This window comes from Micropterus salmoides, unplaced genomic scaffold (assembly GCF_014851395.1).
Source record: "Micropterus salmoides isolate LMB-PRFRI ecotype aquatic unplaced genomic scaffold, ASM1485139v1 Ms_hic_scaffold_4, whole genome shotgun sequence".
Taxonomy (NCBI): Eukaryota; Metazoa; Chordata; class Actinopteri; order Centrarchiformes; family Centrarchidae; genus Micropterus; species Micropterus salmoides.
The window spans coordinates 2,331,297-2,348,115 of record NW_024043372.1 but is presented as its reverse complement, the minus strand read 5'-3'; the positions used below and the strand labels follow the sequence as shown (position 1 = coordinate 2,348,115).

Genomic DNA, 16,819 nt, shown 5'->3' with positions numbered 1-16,819 from the left:
TTCGTGTTTCACTTTGTGGGAAATTGATGAAACTTTATTTGATATGAACAAAAATAAGGTAATAATACAGGTAATATTACCCCTGGAGGTCTGGAGCCTCTGGAGGAGGTCAGTTACCGCCGTTGCCCAGTTAGTAATTAAGCCTTATTCTTCAGCTGACCAAGTAGAAAGAATGAACTGGCTGCTTTTAAGTCCTAATTGAGTAAATCATGACTGACGGCATTACTGACACAATAAGCCTCAAGTTGTGGAAAAGAATCTGCATGAATGTTTGAACAGTCTAATAATGAGACATCTTAAAGTTTGTCTTGAAACAATACTCACACACAGTAGGTCTACATATGTACACAAAGTATAAAAACACAAAAAAGCCTTGAGAGCGACTTCCCAACCGGGGAAATGGGACAATCCGAGGAGCGAGTGACTGCAGCATCTTACTGGCCTACACGCTCACTTACGGGATATGAGTTACTGATTGGACGCAGCAGCTGATTGGACTGATGTGATCGCTTTAATGGATGCTGCAGCTGCTGCACACTTGCAAGGCTCTTCGTTGCTGTTTGCATCTTTATTTTTCTTCACTTTTCTGTTTATATTCTTTTAATCTGCCGTTTCCTGGACTAAATTCAAAATAAAGTGTGTTGGATCTGAACAATGATTGGCCGCTCAAACAAACTTCTTTATTTCAATCCTCATCAGCTTCCACAAAGTGGCTGCTGGTCTTCATGGCTCCACACACACAAGTCTAAATAATAAAACACGAACAACTATTTAAAACGACACAGTGTGGATAAAAAGAAACAGACATAAAGAAACTCAGTGAACGATGATTGTCAAACTAAATAACAAGAAAAAAAAAAAAATACAAGAATAAAAAACAAGAAGTGAAAGAAAATAAAGATATGTTTGGAATAATGAGACAGCAGGAGGACAGGTGCAGCTTAACAGGTTAAATTCAGAGACTTTTCCCTTTAAGAAATCAACAACATCATGAATATAATCATCCTCTTTATCTCTAACTGCTCTGTTCCACTGTCACACAGACCTTCACTGCTGACAGCTTCACTTCATCTCAGTGTTAATGTATGGAAACATCCTCTCAGTGAAAGTGTGTGAAGGTGTGTATGTGTGTGTTAGTATCAGGATCAGAGAACGACAGCTTTCCTCTGTTCCAGTCCAGATTCACTCTGATCCTCTGGGGCTTCTTCTGAACGCTGAGATCAGTGAGTGGAGCTGATGGTGACCATGCAAGTATTACCTCATAGAAACCTATTCCCATAATCAGACGTATGAGTCCCTTCCTCTGACAGACTCTGCTAACACACCCAGTAACCAGCCTGTACTGTCTCCAACCTCGACATCCCAGCTGTGAGTCCCTGAGTTAAAGCCCTCAGAGCCCAGGACAGAGCAACCATCAACCTCTCTGGATTGTCAGGAAGCTGCTGTCTCTCTCCTCGTCTCACACTGGTCAGATCTTCAGACAGGATGAGTCTGGATGAGCAGTGTTTGGGTCCAGAATGAGAGGAGTGTAGGAGACCATGTCCTTCATCTTGTTCCAGATGTTGAAGGTCAGGTTGCCCAGGTGTTTGGCCTGGTCTATCAGAGCTCCTGAGGGCAGCTGTGGATCATCCAGCAGGGGGCGCTGCTGGACTCTTTCCACTGCAGCCTTGTAGTTGAGCAGGAATGAGACGTCTTCAGCTCTCAGCTCCTCCTCTGTGGCTCTGACTGTGTCTGAAAGAGCTGCTATCTCTCTGCTCAGAGCCTCCATCTTCTCCTTCATCATCTGACTCTTCTGCTCCTCTTCCTCCCTCAGTGCAGCCATCCTGGCCTCCTCTTCCTCCTCTAGAAACTGCTGAAGCTTCTTAAACTGCTCCTTAATCTGCCTCTCTGTGTGTCGGGCCTGGACCTTCATGTGTTCTGCTGTTTGATCAAACTTCACTTTAACTTGTTCACAAACCTTTAACTTCTCCTTTAAGGGCTCCAGAGTTTCCTGAAGTTCCTTCTTGTGTTGTCGTGCAGCTTCATCGACGGGTCTGAATCTGTGGTTGCTGTGTTTTTCTGAATCTCTGCAGAGACACACTGGCTGCTGATGGTCCAGACAGAAGAGTTTGAGTTTCTCAGAGTGCAGACTGCAGAGAGCCTCTGAAGCTCTCTGATCTCTCTCCTGTAAGAAGGCCTCACACAGGTTCTTTAACACCAGGTTACGAGGTGGTTCTGACCTTGAAGATCTTCTCTTACAAACTGGACACTCAGGTGCTTGTTTTTCTCTCCACCAGCTCTTCAGACAGACTTTACAGAAGCTGTGGCTACATGACAGAACAACAGGATCTCTGAAGACCTCCTGACAGACCGGACAGCAGAGATCCTCCTCTGATCTGGAAGCCATTTTGTCTCTGAAGCTGAAAACCCAGCAGACAGCAGGTTACAACAGGAAGTCAGCTGTGTTTCTCTCCCTGCTGTAGAAAGCTGCCTCAGTTACTTTCACTGTGAGTCTCTGAGTGTTTCAGGCAGCAACAGGTTGCTTCAGTACTTGAGTACTTCAGTAGTCTGTCCTGTAACTGTCCTCCCTCAGTTGAAGTCACAGCTTTGTAATGAAGGTAAATCTTACCGTCTTTCTGTCATTCGACACTTCTCACTAAGAAGTAAACAGGAACAAACTGTTTCCTGGTTTGACTCAGGTTAGGGGAGGAGCTTTGTCAGGCCACTAATCTTAAAGAGAACAGACGATAAATATGATGAATATGAACCATCACGCTGAGATCACACGTCAAAGAAAAATGAAAACACGACAACTTTGTCATCTCTACTATCACCTGTTCTACCACTAATAAAACTTAATTCACTTCTTAAAACTAAAAGTACGATACCTTAGTTAAGTACTGCACTGTGGACCAGCTGGAACTGTCAGGAACAACTTAAAGCAGCGCAGTCTGATCTGGTGGACGTCCCTCTGCAGGACTCTGAGGGACAGGGGCTTCTGGTCAGAGGCCATCAGGCTGATCTCTCACAGACCGGCAGTGAGCCATTACGGTTCAACTCAAGTTATATAGTGCAATTCATTACATAAGTTATGTCATTGCACTTTTTATGTAGAGCAGGTCTAGACTGTACTGTTGTAATATTATTTGCAGAGACCAAACAATTCCCACCATGAGCGAGCACATGGCCACAGTGGAAACCAAGGAAACACAACTAGAAACCTCGAATAGAACCTGGGCTGCGCTTGGATTCTTTCTCAAATGTCCTTTTTCTAATCGACAACCCCGATTGCAATTACTGTAGACTACGTAATTATGCGACGGTAGATGTTATTGACGTGAGAACAAAATGTTATTGAGTTGGCAGTTTTGGCAGATTTCCCCGTGACCAATAATGAAATAGTCTAACTGTTACTAGCCATTGAACTTTGTGGCTTCTGATAATTAACTAAATGAGGACGTAAGTAATTGAAATTGAATGCACATAGGAAGTCGCTACATCTGACATTTCCATGTAAAAGTTTGGTAAGCCTGTTTTAATTGTACAACATAATCAGAATCAGAAGGAGCTTTATTGCCAATTATTGTTTTACACATAAGAGGAATTTGCTTTGGTTAGAAGGTGCTACACGTAGACAAACATATAGATGACTTAAATAGATGTAGAAATATATAAATATGGAATAAACAGATGCAAGTTATAAACGAATAATAGGAGAAGAGAGAAAAATAATTCAACTATTTGCAGAGAAAAAACAATGTGGCAGATATTTATGGTCCTGGATTCAGAGACATGTTTTCCGAGCTTCACGCGCTGCTTCCTGTCCGTGAGGAAGTCTGTGATCCACCTGCAGGTGGAGTCAGGCACGTTCAGCTGAGGGTGCTTGTCCTGCAGCAGGACCGGGATGATGGCGTTGAAAGCATGGCATGTCTCAAGTGAGGTGCTGAAAATGTCTGTGAACACCGGAGACAGCTGATCAGCACAGTGCTTCAGCGTGGATGGGGAGACAGAGTCCGGCTCAGCTGCTTGCGGGGTTTCTGCCTCCTGAATAGTCTGTTGACATTCCTCTCTGAGATGGGGGGGGGCCGAAGCTGGGCAGAGGAGTCACAGGGGATGGTGTCTCGAAGCAGCAGCAGAACTGGTTCAGCTCATTTGCCAGGTGACAGTCGTTGATGGAGACGGGGGGCTTTGGGTTTGTGTTCTGTCTGAACCTCCTCCAGACAGAAGTGGCGTCGTTTCCAGAGAACTGGTGTTGTAGTCTCTCTGAGTACAGTCGTTTAGCTTCTCGCATGTCTAAACCTGTACTTTAACGCCCTGCACCCTGTCTCCACTCCTATATTCCTCTTCCTTTTCCAACCTCAGCTGTCTGAGTTTAGCTGTGAACCAGGGTTTGTCATTGTTATAACTCACCCTGGTGCGTGTTGGTATACAGCACACAGAAACTGATGTAGGACGTCACAGCATCAGTAAACTCATCCAGACTGTTGGTAGCAGTCCTGAAACATCCCAGTCAGTGCAGTCCAAAAACACCTGAAGATCCTCTACAGCTTCACTAGTCCACTTCTTTGATGTCCTCACTACAGGTTGACAAATCTTTAATTTCTGCCTGTAAGCAGGAATCAGATGGACCATCACGTGATCAGAGTGACCCAGTGGATCGCGTGTGACAGCGTGATAGGCACTGCTAACTGTGGTGTAGCAGTGATCCAAAGTGTTCCCCTTTGTGGTTGGACTTTATAAACTGTCTGTATTTGGGGAGTTCATGTCTGAGATTTCCCCTGTTAAAGTCACCGAGAACAATAACAAGGGAGTCCGGGTTTTTCATATTTATGCACCCAATTGGGATAACGTGGATTTCTTCAGTAATCTTTTTTCTCTTCTGCCAGGACTGGATTCACATGATTTAATATTGGAGGAAGACTTTAATAGCGTCCTGGATGCGAAGCAGGACCGTTCCAGTACGAAGGTCACTTCACTTAACAGATCGGCACGATGCATCAATACCTTTCTTCAAACCTATGAAGTCATCGACCCCTGGAGATTCAAATTTCCAACATCCAGGCAGTTCTCTTTCTTCTCCTCAGCTAATCAATCCTATTCTAGAATCGACTATTTCTTAATAGACCAAAAATTACTTCCACTGATCTCCCAAGTAGAGTACAACAGTATAGTCATTTCAGACCATTTCCCAGTACTTCTGAAGCGTCGATTTCCAGAAAACATACTTCCTAGACGTACATGGCGCCTTAACTCAAGACTACTTGCTGATAGAAAATTTGTTGATTTCATAAACACTCAAATAGACTTATTCTTAGTAACTAATGAATCCCCGGGGATAAGCCATTGGACGCTGTGGGAAACCATGAAAGCGTAAATAAGGGGACAAGTAATCTCTTATATGGCTGGTGAAAACAAAAATAAGTCAAGGAGGGCTGTGGTGCTGATCGACAGGATTAAAGTGGTGGACCAACTGCACTCCACATCACCCTCTGAGAACTTAGACAGAGAGAGAATCTCGCTTCAGACAGAATTCGATTCCCTGACAAATTACAATTCTATAGATCTTTTCTTAAAAGTGCGTCATAACCTTTATGAATACGGGGAACGCGCCGGTAAGCTCCTGAGCCATCAACTCAAACAGCAGCGGCTGGCTTTATATCTGCAATAAATGGACGGGGAAAGCAATATAGTTACGGATCAAAGGGACGTCAATGTTCAATTTAAGTCTTTTTACGAAAATTTGTATACCTCTGAAGCAGGAGACGGGGAGTTGGTGGAGGATTTCTTCAGTAACCTGGAAATGCCCTTCTTAGACGAATTAGACAAATCAGAGTTGGAAAGGCATATAACCGATATAACAGAGATGAATAACGCAATAAAAAAAATGAAACCCGGAAAGGCACCAGGCTGATGGGTTCCCAATAGAATTTTTTAAGACATTTGGTCCTAAATTACTAGCATACCTAGTGAAGGTCTTTGAAGAGGTCCTGGGTAAAAAAACTATCCCCCCCGTCCATCTCATATCTTTTGTTAAAAAAAAATAAAGATCCGCGACTGTGTGAGTCCTACCGGCCGGTTAGCCTACTATGCTGCAACGATAAAATTCTAAACAAAGTGTAGCCCGTGGAATTAGATGCCACACAGGACACAATTACTTCAGGGGTTCCTGTAGCTCCAGGTTTATTCCTGACCACATGTACAGTTCAATTTACAGAGTGGTATGCTACTGGGTCGTTCCCGTAACAGCTCAAATGCTGGATTTTGTAACAGTCTCTAACACCCAAATGTTGGAATGAATGAAGAGGCAAAATAAAAATAAAATGCAGAGAAATAAAATTAAAAAAAACACAATACAAAATACGGCAGTGGGCTATGACCATCGACAGAAAACATAAAATAAATCATGTTAACAACCATAAACCCACTTATATCAGCATCAGTGTATAAAATGTACAACTGTAAATGACACTTACACTTCACCAAGTTTCACCAAACCCACGTGGAACTTCCCGGAGATCGCACAACTCAACGTACTTTCAACGTCAATTACCTTCAAACAGAGTTACACTTTATGTAAAACCTGCAACAGTTTCCGAGTACCAAAATACAATATCAGGGTCTGACTAAATGCATGTTAGCATTACCATGAAATTTAGTACACAATGGTCGACGATTGGCGCCCAAAATCCCAGCATACAATTCCAGTAGTGCCTAAATCAAACTGTCTAGTTAAAATATTGACAGGTGATTACATTTTATACACTTGTACATGAATATTTTACAAGACATGCATGCATTTACCTACTATTCTACACAACGAAGTCTCCGCACCAATCCCTTGTACGTCCATCGCACATTAACAGGAAGAAAGACCATGATGCACTTGGCGGAACAACAACAATACTACTCAATGCTGCCGCCTTGTGACCAAAGTCTGCCATCACGTGTACGACTGTGGAAATCCACTTACAATCTACTTCACACTTACTTTACATTGAACAATGTTACTCTCAAACAAAACAACAAAGAACACATGTATTCACATTTACACAACTTTTAGAACTATATTAATATAAAGGGGGAAAATCACCTATGACTAGATTTACCACCCGGCTACATACTCCCCTGCAATATAGTCAACGTCCTCGGTGACTACAAACCATGAGCAGACTCAAATGCTCCCTGCAACGCCTTCTCAAAGAGAGCAGCACCCAGGCTTGTCAAAACCTGGGAAACCATGTCTGTGCTGACGGAGACAGCATTACAGGCTGACTTTGGCAAGTGAAATGGGTTTGAATGAGACCCAGCCGTTGCCCGTTTGCTTTTTCTTATGGCAGGTTTAGGTGCAGAGGCTTTATTTCCTGTCCCATCAGCTGTGTATGTTAGTGCATGCCTGTTTCTGTTTCTTGTCATGGGCAAGTCGGTGTCACTAACATCTGGATGCACATCACTATTTACACATTCAGCCTCTGTGTCACAATTTCTCATATCTGCACAATGTTCATCAGGTTCTTCGCTATCAATCTGATCTGTGGATGTCACAGATAAACCAACGCCTTCTGCCACCTGGGGCAGATTAGCGGTTTGCACAGACTGGGGAGGAAGGACTTCCTCAACGACAACAAAATCAGGTCCTGATGACTCTGGCATGTCCATAACTACAGGCTGAGGCTGCATACTGCTCTGTAGCCTAGTTTTAGTTCTGGGTTTGGGAACAGGTTTTGCACAAGGTCGCAACTCCGACCTATGGACTCTCTTACTGGGACCTCCTTCCAAAGGTTCAACAGTGTGCGTGGTACCATAAATGTCAGTAACCTTGTAGACTGTGGGACTCCATGCGTCTTGAATCTTATGTCTACCTAAAGGTCTATGGCGTAGGAAAACCAACTGACCGATGTCTACAGTTGGACAATACACCTTCTCATTTTGCAGTGCAATTCTTTCAGCGGCTTTCTGCTCTGAGTACTCTCGGGCCCTCAAATGTGCCTGCCTGAGTCTTTCCTGATGAACAGACAACCAGTCCTGCTTTCTGTCTGAGACACACTCACGCCCTAGTAGCGCATCTATGGGGAGATGCGGCTGTACCCCAAAAAGCAGATAATAGGGCGAGTACCCTGTGGAGGAATGGGGAGTGACATTATAGGCATACACTAGTTCAGGAAGATGCTCTGTCCAACGCCTTTTTTTCTCTGGTGGAAGTGTCCTCAACAAATCATGTAGTGTTCGATTGTATCTTTCACACTGAGCGTTTCCTTGTGGCCTGTAAGGAGTTGTCCGTGTCTTTTTAACCCCATAGAGTTTGCACAGCTCTGCTATAACTTCACTCTCGAAATTTCGGCCTTGGTCAGAGTGCAGCCTCTCAGGGACCCCATATTTCATGAACCACTCCCTGAGCAAAACTTTAGCTGTAGTGTCGGCTTTTTGGTCTTTGGTAGGATATGCTTGCGTGAACTTTGTAAACACATCAGTAACAACGAGGACATTTTCACGCCCGTCTGAGGCTGGCTCCAACACTGTAAAATCAACAGCTACCACTTCCAGTGGCCGAGAAGCCAGGAATGCTTGAACTGGAGCTTGGATTTTTGGTTGAGGCATCTTGGTCAAGATGCAGCGCTCACAGTTTTTAACCCAGTTTTCAACATCCTCACATAACCCTACCCAAAAACACCTCCCTCTTAGCAGGCTTATAGTACGCTCTATTCCCTGATGTCCCATGTTATTGTGGACACTCTCTAAGACTTGGTCCTTTAAACAACCAGGTACCAGCAACTGCCATACTTCATCATGACGGGGGTCTTTGATAACCCTGTACAACAACCCTTCCCTTTGCTGTATGCCGCTCCACTGTTTTAGCAGTCTTTTCACTTGGCTAGAGAGGGCTGCTCTCTCTCTGGGGCTTGGCCTCCTCCCCCGATCCCAAAATGTCTTAAACTCTTTTAGGGTGGGATCACTGGTCTGAAAACCTAATAGCTCCTCCCTGGTATAACCGGGAAGCGTGGGGGTGTTACCTTGTCCAGCCGTTATCTCGCCGGAACCAGACTCCACAGCACGGATCTGTCTCACTTTGCAACACTCAAGACCTTTAGTGACAAGACCGGCATCCAGAACAGTCCCTCGTTCAATCAGGTTACAGACAGAGATGCAATTGTCAAAGTCTGAGTCAGTGTCAGTTTCAGGCTCCCCTGCAAACTCCTGCCTAGAGAGTGCATCTGCTGCGGCATTGCTACAACCAGGACGGTACTTAACCTCAAACTCAAAAACAGACAACTGTGCTACCCACCTCTGCTCTACAGCACCTAACTTAGCTGTCTTGAGGTGGCACAGGGGATTATTGTCAGTCAGGACAACAAACTTTGAACCCAGTAAGTAACCCCTGAATTTTTCAGCAACAGCCCATTTCAAGGCAAGCAACTCCAACTTCATACTACTGTAATTTCGGTCATTCTTCTCAGCATGGCGTAGTCTGCGGCTAGCATATGCAATGACTCGTTTGGTGTCACACTGTTGCTGATACAGTACAGCGCCTAATCCATGCAGACTGGCATCTGTCTCAACTATAAAGGGCTGTGTGAAATCGGCAAATCCCAAAACTGGGGCTGAGGTAAGTTTTCCCTTTAACTGTTCAAAAGAAGAGTCACACTCGGGTGTCCACATATCACAAAACTGGTGACCTACTTTTCCTGTTTTCTTCACACCTGAGCATTTGTTGACCAGGTCGTGCAGTGGCCCGGCCACCTGTGAGAAGCCTTGAATGAACCGCCTGTAGTAGCTACAGAAACCCAAGAATGACTGTAGCTCTTTAACAGTGGTTGGGACTTTCCAGTTCTTAACAGCAGAGACCTTGGAGGGGTCAGTCCCCACACCTTCTGCTGACACCTGATGGCCCAAAAACTTCACTGATTGCTGTAGAAAAGCACACTTCTGTAACTTCACCTTAAGGCCTGTCTCTGCCAGTCTCTTGAGCACAGTCTCCAGTCTCTCCAGATGCTGCTCAAATGTCTCTGAAAACACCAAGATGTCATCTAGGTAAACAAGGAGTATCTGAAAAATTAGATCACTCATTGTAACTTGCATAAGCCTCTGGAACGTAGCTGGTCCATTGCAAACACCAAAGGGCATTCTCACATACTCATATAAGCCAAACGGTGTAGTGAACGCTGTCTTGTCCCTATCTCTTTCATGCATTGCCACCTGGTGATACCCACTCGCCAGATCTATGGTTGAGAAGAACTTGGCCCCCCTCAATGCATCAAAACTCTCATCAATCCTTGGAAGGGGAAAAGCATCTCGTCTCGTCTTTGAGTTAAGTTTCCGATAATCGACACATAGCCTCAGACTACCATCCGCCTTCCTCACCAGCACTATCGGCGAAGCGTAAGCACTTGAGCTTTCTTTGATGACTCCTCTTTTCAAAAGCTTGCCAATATGCTCCCTGACTTCACTGTACTGTGTGGGGGGGATCCTTCTGTATGGCTGTGTCACAGGTACATCATCGGTAAGATGGATCTCATGTTGTACTTTATCAGTGTAACCTAGATCTTCATCTTCTGTAGCAAACACAAAAGAGTACTTCTCCAGCAACAAGGCCAGCTGTGCTTGTTGTTCTGGGCTACCACAAACATCAAGCTTGTCTAAGATGGACTGTACGTCGGTAGGCATGTCAGGGTGTCTGTCTACACTCACTTGTTCAGTATCTGCTGAGATCCTCTGGAACTGTACCTCACAAAGCTCATCACTCTTCACACTGTCCACATGCGTCAAAACTCCTAACCTAGTCCTTGGCCTTAACCAGATATCTTCATCGGACATGTTCATGACTTGGACTGGGAAAATGTGACTCTCTGTTGAAACCAAGGTAGGCACAACAACCAAACCTCCAGGCAAGGGGGCATTTACAGGCTCCAGCAGCAGTAACGGGCCATTTTCACCCACAGTCCTAAGTCCCCTAGCCATGACTGTAGCAGCAGATGCAGCGGGTACATGGACTACATCCTTACCAGCTACTCTAGCAAAAGAGAGCCTGTCTGTCACATTTGCTGTATGAAGATGATGAAAAGCTTCCCTCCAACGTGAGTCAAGTCTACCCTGCAGTGTGGTGTCAAACTCAGTGTGTATGAGCTCTCTGCATTTTTTAACAATATTCATCCCTATGAGGCCTGGCACAGAGGACGAATGTGCAGAATCCTTGACTATAAGGAAACCTCGCTCAGGGATAGTCAGACCCATGGCCTCTACGTCAAGCTCCACATAGCCCATATAAGGTATGTCTAACCCATTGGCTGCAGTGATCTTTAACCACTCAAATGCAGGATGGATGTCTTCATCTTTTACTGACAAGTGTTCCCTGAAAAAACTCTCAGAAATTGTGCTGACCTGGCTACCAGTGTCAAGTAGGCAAGATACTGTAACCCCCTGGAGTTTTACCTCAACAGTCTTGCATTCTCCAACTGCACGCTCTAAGATTTTACTTCTGTCTGGTGTCTCTTTTGATGAGCCAATTGTTTCCCCTCGAGTTGTTTGGCTCATGACAACCGAGGGTGCAAGTTTTCCTGTGCTACTGAAGAAACAGGGCCAAATTCTGGGCCCCTCTTAGCCTGCGTGCACTTCCTAGCAATGTGACCAACACCCCTACACTTGAAACAGATAGGCTGGCCATCTGGTGTGAACTTTGGCTGTGATCTGGTCCGGGGGTTAGGCTCTGGGAATGTCGGTTGAGTGCCACGTCTACTCAGTTCGCTTACAGTGCTAACTAGCTGAGCGAGTGTTTTGCCTAACTCTGCTAGCTGTTTTTCCTGAAGGGCTACTGCTCTCTGAACATCATCTAACACAGTACACCGGTCATCGTTTGTTTGGATAGCTGAACACTGGTTTGCTAAAACCTCTGACTCAACTTGGTTGCTCCTTACAACTCTGGGACGGTGGGACCTGCTGTCCTCCATTTCCCACATGAGGGCTTCGTTCCTCACGTCTAGAAGGCTGGATTCTGGTTTGTCCCTAACCACTCTTCGGAGTTCACGTCGGAGTACTGCATCCCTTAAACCTTCAATGAATTGATCCCTTAGAACAGTTTTCTCGTTAGGTATTACATTTGTGGACTGTTTTACTACTGAGCTCAAGATCTGGGACAGTGCATGTGAGTAGTCACGGAGGTCTTCCCCTTCTGCTTGTTTACGGTTGTAAAAGGTCTGCAAAAGCTGTGTAGTGCTGCGTTTTTCCCCAAATGCATTTCTCAGGTAAGAGTATAAATCACTGGGCCTCACTGACTGACCACTCATGCACAGTCTCACCTCTTCTAATGCAGGACCACGTAACAGAGATAGTATGTAGTCACACTGCTCTTCTGATGTCTGCTCTCTGGACCGTAACACTCTTTCAACCTCTTCAATAAACTCTTCCACAGATCTACCATCTGTGCCACCCCCCCCACTAAATGCTTGGATCTGGCGTTCTCTTGGGACATAGATGTATGAACGGGTGGGTGCACTGTTACCACTTGCCCTCTGAGCCCTTGCTTCATCATTTAACCTGGTAAGCTCATCTCGCAATCTGGTTAGCTCTTGCATCTGAATCTGTATCTCTTCCATAGCGTCTCTACTTGTACCCCTTGCCCCACCTGAGACAGGGTTTAACTCGCCATCATTATCGCCCACTATTGCATCATCGTCAGGTTCACTGGACATAATGAAATGTTGTCAGTCCAATGTGAATATTTAGTCCAAAATGTGTGTTAAGGATACGTGAAAACAGTCTATAACTTGGAGCCCGGCTGACTCTTGCTTTTCGCTGGTGAAGTTCGTGCTGAACTCCTCTGTGCAGGTATGGATGAGTCGTGTTCACCATGGAATGCCTCAGCTCATATTCCGCTGGTCACCACCTTCACAGCAGGCTGGCCTCTCAGCTCCAACACCCACGGATCACACCTGAAATCTTCACCACTGCCGTATTTCTCAAATAAAAACTAAAAATCAAGCCACTCTGTTGCCAAATGCAAAAAGTTTGTTCTAGCTACACCCCACTCCTGGTACCAAAATTGTGTAGCCCGTGGAATTAGATGCCACACAGGACACAATTACTTCAGGGGTTCCTGTAGCTCCAGGTTTATTCCTGACCACATGTACAGTTCAATTTACAGAGTGGTATGCTACTGGGTCGTTCCCGTAACAGCTCAAATGCTGGATTTTGTAACAGTCTCTAACACCCAAATGTTGGAATGAATGAAGAGGCAAAATAAAAATAAAATGCAGAGAAATAAAATAAAAAAAAACACAATACAAAATACGGCAGTGGGCTATGACCATCGACAGAAAACATAAAATAAATCATGTTAACAACCATAAACCCACTTATATCAGCATCAGTGTATAAAATGTACAACTGTAAATGACACTTACACTTCACCAAGTTTCACCAAACCCACGTGGAACTTCCCGGAGATCGCACAACTCAACGTACTTTCAACGTCAATTACCTTCAAACAGAGTTACACTTTATGTAAAACCTGCAACAGTTTCCGAGTACCAAAATACAATATCAGGGTCTGACTAAATGCATGTTAGCATTACCATGAAATTTAGTACACAATGGTCGACGATTGGCGCCCAAAATCCCAGCATACAATTCCAGTAGTGCCTAAATCAAACTGTCTAGTTAAAATATTGACAGGTGAGTACATTTTATACACTTGTACATGAATATTTTACAAGACATGCATGCATTTACCTACTATTCTACACAACGAAGTCTCCGCACCAATCCCTTGTACGTCCATCGCACATTAACAGGAAGAAAGACCATGATGCACTTGGCGGAACAACAACAATACTACTCAATGCTGCCGCCTTGTGACCAAAGTCTGCCATCACGTGTACGACTGTGGAAATCCACTTACAATCTACTTCACACTTACTTTACATTGAACAATGTTACTCTCAAACAAAACAACAAAGAACACATGTATTCACATTTACACAACTTTTAGAACTATATTAATATAAAGGGGGAAAATCACCTATGACTAGATTTACCACCCGGCTACAAAAGTATTGGCTTTTAGGCCAGAGAAAATTATGCCTAAATTGATACACCCAGATCAGACAGGTTTTATTGTGTTTTATTGAGTTTTCAACATTATATACCAACCCAACAATGTTGAGCCAGAGATAATACTATCCTTGGATGCACAAAAAGCTAACTGTCCACCGCACTAGAGAGGTTTGGCTTTGGTCCAACTTTCTGCTCGTGGATTAAAATTCTTTATACGGCCCCTCAGGCCTTGGTAAGAACAAACAAGATAACATCAGATTATTTCTCTCTCTCCTGGAGAGACAAGACAAGACAAGACCCTTGTCTTGAGGCCCCAGATATTTGACATCGCCATCAAACCTTTGGCAATAATGTTAAGGAAGACCACGAATCTGGAAGGAGTACGAAGGGCGGGACATTTGCATAAATTATCACTTTATGCAGACGACCTTGTCCTTTTTCTGTCAGACCCATATACTACTATACCAATTGCAATCGAGCTCATCGCTAAGTTCGGGCGAGTCTCAGGATATAAATTAAACTTAACTAAAAGTATTTTATTCCCGATAAACGACAAAGCACGCCAGATGTCATTCCATGACTTTCCATTCTTCGTTAGTAAGGATAGCTTATGGGGTGTTTGTGTCACTTATAAGTACAGGGATCTGTTCAACAGCAATTTCAAAATGGTGTTCAACAAGGCCAAACAGGACATGGAGAGATGGTCAACCCTCCCATTGTCACTTGCCGGAAGGATCAACTCAGTAAAAATGGCTATTATGCCCAGATTTCTATCTTTCTTCCCAGCAATACCAGTCTTTATCCCTAAATCCTTTTTTAAGGACTTAAATAAGCTCATATCTACGTTTATCTGGAATAAAAAAGTCCCCTGAATTCAAAAGGAATACTTAGAAAGACGTGCGCAAGAGGGCGGCCTGTCTCTACCCAATTTTCTGTATTACTACTGGGCAGCCAACATCCACAAACTGTTATTCTGGGTCTCTGTTGAGTCAGCTTCGCTCTAATATGTTCCCCGCTACCCCTTAGTAAACATTGTTGGACAAACAACCCAATCATTTCTGGCTGTTTGAAGATATGGTCACAGTTTAGGATTCATTTTAAACATAAACAAGCTCTTATCACCTCCCCTATCCTGGCCAACATCAGTTTTGCCCCATCTCTCACAGATACTACCAGACAGAAGAGTTTGAGTTTCTCAGAGTGCAGACTGCAGAGAGCCTCTGAAGCTCTCTGATCTCTCTCCTGTAAGAAGGCCTCACACAGGTTCTTTAACACCAGGTTACGAGGTGGTTCTGACCTTGAAGATCTTCTGTTACAAACTGGACACTCAGGGCTTGTTTTTCTCTCCACCGGCTCTTCAGACAGACTTTACAGAAGCTGTGGCTACATGACAGAAGAACAGGATCTGTGAAGACCTCCTGACAGACCGGACAGCAGAGATCCTCCTCTGATCTGGAAGCCATTTTGTCTCTGAAGCTGAAAACCCAGGAGACAGCAGGTTACAACAGGAAGTCAGCTGCGTTTCCCTCCCTGCTGTAGAAAGCTGCCTCGGTTACTTTCACTGTGAGTGTTTCAGGCAGCAGCAGTTTGCTTCAGTACTTGAGTACTTCAGTACTCCCTCCTGTAACTGTCCTCCCTCAGTTGAAGTCACAGCTTTGTAATGAAGGTAAATCTTACCGTCTGTCTGTCGCTGCGTCTCTTCTCTCTGAGAACTGAACAACGGGGTAATCCACAGTTGAAACAGGGAAGCCGACCAAAGCCTGCACGGACGGATCCATGTAGGCCCAAAAATGACATCAAAACCCTGTGACCCCGTCGCATATCACAGATGTAGCCGTATTGTTTGGATTATAAGCTAATATGAACAGACTATTCGGCTGTCAGTCACACTGTGTTGGTGTTTGACTGGTAAGCCTCGTAGGTGCGCTGATTAAACAACACGCTGCAAAAAAGTTGGCACAGTGGCAACAAAAGACTGGAAAAGTTGTGAAATACACAAAAGGACAAGGCCGAAAACCAGTAGTGCATCTACGAGCCCTCAGACTGCACTGCATCAAAGACAGACAGTATTGTGTAATGGACATCAGTGCATGGGCTGAGGAACATTTGTGTGAACACAGTTCATCGCTGCATCCACAAATGAAAGTTAAAACTGTCCTGTGCTCTGACAAGTCAAAATTTGAAATTCTGTTTGGAAATCATGGATGTAGTTGCTTAAGATATTCAGATCAATAAGTACTTTCTTTGATTCTGTACATTTTGATGATAACACTTCTGTACTTTAACTAGAGCAATACTTTTAGTAATTTAAGTACATAAGCTGGGTGGTGATCCCGCAGGGGCTGCATCATGTTTAATGTAGTTATTCACTCCTTTAGCAGCAACCCTTTCCCTCTGCCATAGTTTACTCAGTATACAGTAGTAGTAGAAAAAAGGAAATAAGAAAAACGGCTCGTTTCCCAATTACCATTAGTAAATAGGGAAATGAAAAACGGGAAACAAACCTTTTTTCGTTTTGATATTAAAAAACGGAATACGAAAAAAATTCTTGTTATCCGATTTTCTTTGATGTGTTTATAGATGGAATTCGGAAATTCAAATACAAGTGTATTGCTTTGGGTTATTTAATTTTTTTTTATAGTGCTGTAAGGCTCTCAGGCCTTCTGTATTGCTGTCAAATATGAGTCAACACACATGCAGGCATGACTGAAGTAACCTGATTTTCTGCTCATGTTCAAAACTCTCTGCACATGAAAAATCTCTCCCATAGATCTGTGTTCCCTCACATTTGCAGAAT

At 44.1% G+C, this 16,819-nt stretch overlaps 1 pseudogene; it reads right to left on the bottom strand.

Annotated features, from left to right (window-relative positions):
- Nucleotides 1-798: 798 nt before the first annotated feature.
- Nucleotides 799-15,531, bottom strand: LOC119885451 (annotated as a pseudogene).
- Nucleotides 15,532-16,819: the final 1,288 nt, after the last annotated feature.